This window comes from Triticum urartu, chromosome 7 (assembly GCF_003073215.2).
Source record: "Triticum urartu cultivar G1812 chromosome 7, Tu2.1, whole genome shotgun sequence".
NCBI classification, from domain to species: Eukaryota; Viridiplantae; Streptophyta; class Magnoliopsida; order Poales; family Poaceae; genus Triticum; species Triticum urartu.
The window spans coordinates 133,926,932-133,936,380 of record NC_053028.1 but is presented as its reverse complement, the minus strand read 5'-3'; positions in this window follow the sequence as shown (position 1 = coordinate 133,936,380).

The window sequence follows — 9,449 nt, the reverse complement described above, 5'->3', positions numbered from 1 at the left end:
TGCATGGGGCGTAGCAGGATGGAGGGTGTAGGTGGTACACCGGCACTGGCGGTGACGGCGGTGCGAGTGCAGCCATGGCGGCGGCGGCGCTGCGAGGCCTTGCCAGGAAGGGTCTTGGCAGGCAGCGGGCGTTCGGTTGCTGCCGTGTGAGGCGTGCGGCGTTGCCTCGGCGGTGTGGGTGCCGGAATGTGGTTGGAGGTGCGGGTCGGATCCATTCTGGTGGCAGTCCCCTGGCGCGGGTGAAGGCCATCGTGGCGGAACTGGCTTTGCACCGCTCGGTGGTTGCTGCAGCTCCTAGTCGATGTTGAAGGTGATGTCTTTAGGCGTGTTCCCTTGGCAGTGAGGGGGGCTTCGATGGCAAGTTGCTGCGGTGACGGCGGTGCGAGGCATCTGATCGGGACTGGCCGGGATCTTGGAGACGTGGAGATGTGCAGCGCTACAGATGAAAATCCTGTTCGGTTATGGCCGGACTGGCGTTGATGGCACCTGCGGATGTCATTCACCTTCCTGGAGGCTTCGCCGAGTGCAACACCATCTTCCTCGCGACCTCGTATCGGCAGCTGTCTTCGGGGTGAAAGCCTTGATTCGTAGGATCGGCATGATTGCAACGCCTTTGAAGTTGTTACTCTGTTGGGAGCATTGTGCTGGGAGACTCGAGGTCCCATGATGCGCTCCTCCAGTGTTCACCGCTGCCCGGATCTTTCTCCTCCGGCGCCATGTACGGTCGTCGTCGGCTAATCCAAGAAAGTTGGAGTTGTTGTTCTTCGGAGGTCTTCAGTGTCGGCCGAGACGCTGCGAGGGGCTTGGTGTTGGGTAGGTTTTTTGTGTCGTAGTTGTGTTGTTGTGTTTGGTTGCCTTTGTACGAATCGGGTGTGGAGTTGATCGTCTTTGTTGTTCGCAGCGAGTGGTAGACGTTGTTGTATGTCTCATTTCTCCTTTTCTATAAAGCTAAGGTACGTAATTTGTGAACCCTTAAAAAAACAACATGATTGTTTCCTTGATATGAACTTAATCTCGAGGAACTATCTTCTTGATTTGACACTAGTAAATTAAGAGTATATCGCTCTATCAGTCTACAGGCTGCTCGACCGATACTTCTCGGATAAAGAAAAGATGCAGCACATATGTCCAAACATACTAATTTTTCTATCAGAAGTTTACGAAAGCACATGGCCCCGTGTATGCTGAAACCATCGCCTGACGACAAATATGAACAGTAGGTTTAATTTGATAGAGATCTTTCTTTCATTGTCAGTGCACAAATTATAGTTAAATTATCCTCGTTGTAAGTTCATTAACATACATGCACCCAATGTTTTAACCTCATATATCCGAACACCATAATTTTTTGCCAGTACATCACGCGTCTGAGTATCTTAGTTGACAAAAGAAACTCAGATTTGTTCAAAGTTTTCTCGTATTTCTTTTGAATTTACTGTTCACCAAGATCTGATGAGCCTGCATTCGGAATTGGATATTCGGGTCACGCTATTTTGGAGCATTTCTGTTTCGCTGCACTGTGAATGTCTGCTCTCTATCAGCCGGAGCATGAATAACATACAAACTCAACCGGAGATTTCTATAGGAAAATATTAGAAGCGCTACAAATCACTCTATATCAATCACCGCTCTTTGATATTTGCACGATTTAACTTGTTGTCATTCATCCAACAACTCGCGGTAAAGAAGATCATCCAGCAACTATGCGTCGCGATACATACGGTCAGCAAGTAGATATGCTGACATGTCTATGAATCTCTTCATCGGACTTGTGCAAATATACAATGAGATCACGCTTCCCACGACCTGCCTAACACCATATCAAAAGCAACAAAACCTTTACAATACAAAGCAGACAAGGACAATTCTTTTTGATTAAGTTCAAAGTGTATATTCAATCCTTGTCGTCCAGAATACACGGACCTGTACGGTGCACGCTGCATGGGGTACAGCTCTACCCCACGGTATTCTGAGTATACAATGTAACGGCAACTCCAACACAACAACACGATACATCAAATCGCCGGTCTGTGCCATGTTGTCCGAATACTTTTGGCCTTCAATGGAGTTAAAAGCATCAGGAGTCTTACAACTTGCACCGAATGTGATGATTTGGTCCTACAACTTGCATTTTGATCTTGCTCAGTCCCAGAACTTGCATCAAATGTGCAAATTTGGTCCTGACCAATGAGACGGTGGCATATGGACGCGTGGGTGCCGACCCGGTCAGCGCCCAGCATTTTGCAAAGAGGCCCCTGCCTTTGGTTTGAATCTACCCGCACTACACATGATGGTTCAACATGTCTGAAGCTTGCTCTTGATCCCAGTGCAGTGTCATAGGTTTAACTTTCGTTTGACCAAAAGTTTCTGTATTGATGGATATGTTCTGCTGGATATCTGAGGGTTAATGGATTACAAAGCCATAAAAGGTAACATCTAGAACAAGCCGATTGGATTTGCGGCTGGATCACATAGTATGTAGCTCATATTACATTAATACTAACAAACTTTAAATTATGCAACAGCTTTTATATTACTCATCAAGAAGGATACATCCAACTACTTGTGGGTTTCCATCAGAAATAACAACCTCGCCAACATTTGCTCTGGCTGCAATAACAAGTCCCGCCAATCCGTAACCAGCTCCAAGTTCAAGCACCCTTTTAGACCTATAATGAGTTTGAAAGGAAAATAATCTGAGAAATATAGCACATAGAGTGAATCTAGTCAAAGCAGCAATAGATGTTTGTATGCTAAAACAAAAATTCAATCCACAGTTCTAGGTAGGAATGTAGGATTCATGAGAGCAGAAAACTATTACAAGGCTAAAACAGAGACCAAAATATCTGACCCTTGTGATAGTTTTGAGCTCTCATGAATCCTACCTAGAACTGTGCGTTGAAATCTTCCGAATCAGGTTCAGGACAAGTGGAATATCTGTGCAATTTACTTGAACACGAGCAACTCAAGTTACTCAAGCATGTTATGCAATCTGCAAAAGCAAGCGTACTGTTGATAAAGTAAGACGAATTAATCCAAGTGTGTTACATGGGTAAATACACCTCACTACAAACCTGAACATATCTGAATGGTTGATACAGTAGAAGGCAAGGACCTCTTCAGACAGCCAACAACCTTGAAGGAAGAGAAACCATAAAGATAGAAATAGATGAACCGTATCACATGAACATCATAGTGGGTGTAAGAACAACAAAGAATTCAGAGTTATATATGGTGCTATCAGCATCTTCCTTATATTAGTTCCACTTCTGTTAATATGTTGCAGCTAATAATTTTGTATCTTTGGTTCCTTTTATTTATTTCACAGCAGGAGACAACGGCTAATAGTGATTCTTCTGCATAGATAGTTTAATTGAAAAGATATCACCTCAATGTCTCTGTGAAAAGGGGGAAAATCAATTCAATGTAGATTTTCTTTCATCGAGGTAAAATTGTACATTTTTGTTTGGTCAGTCCCAGGTTCAGTCTCTAACAAAGCAGAGCCACAAGTACAGTTGTATTGATCTTGCAGTAGTCAGAGAAGATTATTTACATATTATACACTAATATTTGATTACTCCATTTTCTAGATGTTTGGAACGGAAGGATGTGCTAATTTACTAGCAGATTTTGGGCATGTACAACTTTCCTTTTTGACCGTACTCTATCCATCTGTTGAGTCATGTGTATTTGCTAAAATGCACAGTGCTCTTATTATAATTGGTTTCGTACCGTCTTATGTTGGTTTATTTACTTGCTTGCTGCATTTACATTTATTTTTTATATTGCAATGCCGCTAAGTTTTCCAAAAGAATTGAAAGGTTCCTTGATTGCAAAGTTTAACGAGAAAAAGGCATCTTATTTCACAACTATGTTGTTGATTGATTTACATTAGATCTGATTCTGCTTAATATTTTGATATGACACATGATGTTCCAAGTTTTTTTTCTATTGTGCAGGCTTGAAGGAGCAAATGTCCAATTCTCCAGGATGGATAAGGTTTCCTCTTTGTCATATCCTTGTAGTAATTATATGTCCATGATGAAATCTCTTCTTCAGACTGCCTAAAAACTATTGTTGTCTTGTGTCATAATTCATAGGTAAAGGTAAAATCCAATTGTGAGAAAATAAAGCCGTTGACAAGAGGCATTGAGGTTTCCTGAAAGGTCAAGAAAAAGACAACAGTGGCAAGCAAACCCAAATCTTGAATCTTTGATGGGCTCTGCACATCAGATGCTATGGCTGTAAAAAACAGATGCCTCAAGACCCTGGGCTGAGTTTCATGCAATGCTCAAGTGCTTTTTGGGGTAGCAGCAGAATCCATCGTAGGCAACGGGAGGCAAGAAAATTTTGGTCTGACCGGTGGTTGCAAGGCAGAACAATCACTGAGTTGGCTCCTAACTTGATCAAGTTGATCTCCATAAGAGTTGTTAAACATCGAACTGTTGCTCAAGCCCTGAACAGCCAAGGATGGGCAACTGGCATCAAAGGATCCCTAACGGTACAAGTGAATTATTGAGTATCTTCAGATCATGTGTTCTTCACAAGTAAATTCAGGTGTTTTCGTGTGTAGTGCGGGTAGATTCAAACTAAAGGCAGGGGCCTCTTTGCAAAATGCCGGACGCTGACCGGGTCGGCACCCACGCGTCCATATGGCGCTCTCTCATTGGTCAGGACCAAATTTACACATTTGATGCAAGTTCTAGGACTGGGTAGGGTCAAAATGCAAGTTGTAGGACTAAACCATCACATTCGATGCAAGTTGTAGGACTCCTGGTGCTTTTAACTCCCTTCAATGGTACCCAATTCATCCGGACGCGTCCGAACGTCCAAGTTCCCACAAATTGGAACAAATATTGGAGAGGTTTGCGGGGGGTCCTAACATTCGCTACATAGGCGTCAGACACCCCGGACCCAGCCAAAATGAAGGCAGACTCTACACATTTGGACAACCCCACCATTATCTCCGTGCGAAAACCCGCGCTACTGCCTCCACTCCAATCGCCGCCTGAGGGAGTCCTGAATTAGGGGGTCTCCGGGCAGCCGGACTATATCCTTTCGCCGGACTGTTGGACGATGAAGATACAAGATTGAAGACTTCGTCCCGTGTCCGGATGGGACTCTCCTTGATGTGGAAGGCAAGCCATGCAATACGGATGTGTAGATCTCCTCCCTTGTAACCGACTCTGTGTAACCCTAGCCCCCTCCAGTGTCTATATAAACCGGAGAGTTTAGTCCGTAAGACGACATACAATCATACCATAGGCTAGCTTCTAGGGTTTAGCCTCTACGATCTCGTGGTAGATCAACTCTTATAATACTCATATCATCAAGAACAATTAAGAAGGACATAGGGTATTACCTCCATCAAGAGGGCCCGAACCTAGGTAAACATCGTGTCCCCTGCCTCCTGTTACCATCCTCCTTAGACACACAGTTCGGGACCCCCTATCCGAGATCCGCCGGTTTTGACATCGACATTAGTGCTTTCATTGAGAGTTCCACTGTGTCATCACCATAAGGCTTGATGGCTCTTCCGATCATCGGTAGCGATGTGGTCCAGGGTGAGGTTTTCCTCCCCGGATAGATCTTTGTATTTGGCGGCTTCACACTGTGGGCCAACTCGCTTGGCCATTTGGAGCAGATCGAGAGCTATGCCCCTGGCCATCAGGTCAGATTCGGAAACTTAAACTACACTGCCGACATCCGCAGAGACTTAATCTTCGATGGATTCGAGCCCGTGTCAGGTGCGCCGCACAGTCACGACGAGCACGATGTAACTCTACCGTCGGACAGTGTTCGGGAGATCGCATCTGCAACTACTCCGGCCTTCAATCCGGAGCAAATTGCGCCATCCAAGGACGGAGGGATAGACCCCGCCATGGAGGCCGCACTCTCAGTGGCGATAGAGCCAGATACTGACTTCACCCCTTACGAGAGCCGTGTCGCCAAACCACTGGATTCACCTCCGGCCACGTACTCCGAGCCGCTTACATCCATGCCCGTCGAATCCGACTGGGCGCCGATCATGGAGTTCACCTCCGCGGATATCTTTCAGCACTCGGCGACGTGCTAAATTCATTAAGGTCTCTCTCCCTATCAGGAGAACCTTGGCCGAACTATGTCCGGCTAGAATGGGATGCGGACGACGAAGAAATTCGCTGCCCACCCACCACCCACTTAGTAGCCACTGTCGACGATTTAACCGACATGCTCAACTTCGACTCCGAAGACATCGACGGTATGGACGACGATGCAGGAGACGAGCAGGAACCACCGCCCACAGGGCGCTGGACCGCTACCTCATCATATGATATATACATGGTGGATACCCCCAAAGAAGGCAATGGCGACGAGACAACGGAGGATGACCCCTCCAAGAAGCAACCCAAGCGCCGACGTCAGCGGTGCCGCTCTAAGTCCCGCCACAGCAAAAGTAGTGATACCGGCACAGGAGACAATAATACTCCGGATAGTGCCGAAGACAACCACAATCCCCTCCAGCACGATGTAGAGCTGGAGGATGAACAAGCTAGCCCTCCAGAGCAGGCAGCAGATGGAGAACCGGAGGAGGACAATTACATGCATCTCTCCGAAGACGAGGTGAGCCTCGGCGACGAAGAATTTATCGTGCCTGAGGATCCCGTCGAGCAAGAACGCTCCAAGCGCCGGCTTATGGCCACAGCAAATAGCCTGAAGAAAAAGCAACAACAGCTTCAAGCTGATCAAGACTTGCTAGCAGACAGATGGACCGAAGTCCTTGCCGCCGAGGAATACGAACTCGAGCGCCCCTCCAAGAGTTACCCAAAACGCAGGTTGCTACCTCACCTCGAGAAGGAAGCATTGAAACCTCCATCACCAGTGTACGATGCGGCTGACCGGGCACCGCGTGGCCGAGTCAGAGAGGCGTTTTAGCCTGAAGTTCAGCCTGCACCCTGCCGCCACTCAATCAAAAATACCAAGGCTCGGGGAAACACACAGGACCTGCGAGACGTATTGGACAGTAAGGAAAAACTCGGAAGGTCAATATACGGGTCACGAGCGCGTGCGCCAACGCGGGACGATGATCGTCACGCCGGATACACATATGAACTGCGTCGTGATATAGCCCGACACAGAGGTGTCGCACACCCCCTATGCTTCACTGATAAAGTTATGGATCACGAATTCCCGGAGGGATTTAAACCCGTAAATATCGAATCGTATGATGGTACAACAGATCCCGCTGTATGGGTTGAGGATTTCCTCCTTCACATCCACATGGCTCGCAGTGATGATCTACATGCCATCAAGTACCTCCCACTAAAATTTAAAGGACCAGCTCGGTATTGGCTGAATAGCTTGCCAGCAGACTCCGTCGGCAGTTGGGAGGATCTGGAAGACGCATTCCTTGACAACTTTCAGGGCACTTATGTGCGACCACCAGATGCTGATGACTTGAGCCATATAACTCAGCAGCCAAGGGAATCGGCCAGACAATTCTGGACACGGTTCCTGACTAAGAAAAAACAAATTGTCGATTGTCTGGACGCAGAGGCCCTAGAGGCATTCAAGCACAACATCCATGACTAGTGGCTTGCCCGGCACCTTGGCCAGGAGAAGCCGAAGTCTATGGCAGCCCTCACGACACTCATGACCCGCTTTTGCGCGGGCGAGGATAGATGGCTGGCTCGTAGCAATAACACATCAAGGAATCCGGGCACTTCGGATACCAAAGATGCCAACGGCAGACAACATCGTAACAGACCAAAGCGTCGCAATAACGGCGATAACACCGAGGATACGACAGTCAATGCCAGTTTCAGATGCTCTAGATCCGGTCAGCGGAAAAAGCCATTTAAAAGAAGTACTCCGGCTCTGTCCAGTTTGGATCGCATACTGGATCGCTCGTGTCAAATCCACGGCACCCCGACAAGCCAGCCAATCACACCAACAGAGAATGTTGGGTGTTCAAGCAGGCCGGTAAGTTAAATGCCGAAAACAAGGACAAGGGGCTGCATAGTGATGACGAGGAGGAGCCCCGGCCGCCGAACACGGGAGGACAGAAGGGGTTCCCCGCACAAGTGAAGACGGTGAACATGATATACGCAACCCACATTCCCAAGAGGGAGCGGAAGCGTGCACTAAGGGACGTCTATGCGATGGAGCCCGTCGCCCCAAAGTTCAACCCATGGTCTGCTTGCCCGATCACCTTTGATCGCAGGGACCACCCCACTAGTATCCGTCATGGCAGATCCGCCGCACTGGTCCTAGACCCCATCATCAACGGATTTCACCTCACTCGAGTCCTTATGGACGGCGGCAGCAGCCTGAACCTGCTCTATCAGGATACGGTGCGAAAAATGGGTATCGATCCCTTGAGGATCAAACCCACCAAAACCACCTTTAAGGGCGTCATCCTAGGTGTAGAGGCCCATTGCACGGGCTCAATCACACTGGAAGTGGTCTTCGGATCACCGGACAACTTCCGAAGCGAGGAGTTAATCTTCGACATCGTCCCGTTTCGCAGTGGCTATCACGCACTGCTCGGACGAACTGCATTTGCAAAATTCAATGCAGTACCGCATTACGCATACCTCAAGCTTAAGATGCCAGGACCTCGGGGGGTCATAACAGTGAATGGAAACACAGAACGCTCGCTCCGCATGGAAGAGCACACTGCGGCCCTCGCAGCAGAAGCACAAAGCAGCCTTTTAAGGCAAACCACTAATTCGGCGATACAGCCCCCGAACACCTTCAAGCGTGTCCGGAGTAAACTGCAACAGGATCGCCTGGCACGTTAAGAGCTCGCCTAGCAATTCGGCCCCCGTCCCAGTCCCAGTCAAGCGATGAAATCCGTACCACGCGTACATAACTATGCACTGAAAATACCATGGACATAGGCGGGGGCACGATCAGGGCACGTCCCGCAATGCGGCTTAACCGCCCTAGGGGTTGTATACCTTTATCATTTCTTTTCTCTTTCAGGGCCTAACTCTCTGGAAGCCCTTTCCGGTAGTATGATTGCCGGACACACTACGGGAAGGAACAACCAAGGCGGCAAGAATCTAAGATGTATCCGGGAACCCCCAGGTGGTCTCTAATAATAATTGATATACCCGGTTTCTACTATACATACGCAGCTTGCCCTTGGATAGGACATTTCGAATAGTCCTACTTTCTGCTTATTGCACTACTTGTACCAGTATGCTTCGACGTATTATTTAAATAACAATGCATAGCATTAGTCTATTATCGCATTATTTATCATTTTTCCTTATATGTCCATTTACGACAATCCGCACCCGTACATTCGGGTACGGTCAGTACGCCAGGGGCTTTTGTTTACCCCATAATACGGCGCGAGAAGACCGAACACTTTCGATAGTGCGGCACCCCGAACTTATAGCACTATATGCATCAGCTCCGAATCATATCTTGGGTCAATAGTTGGGTTTGCCCGGCTCCCA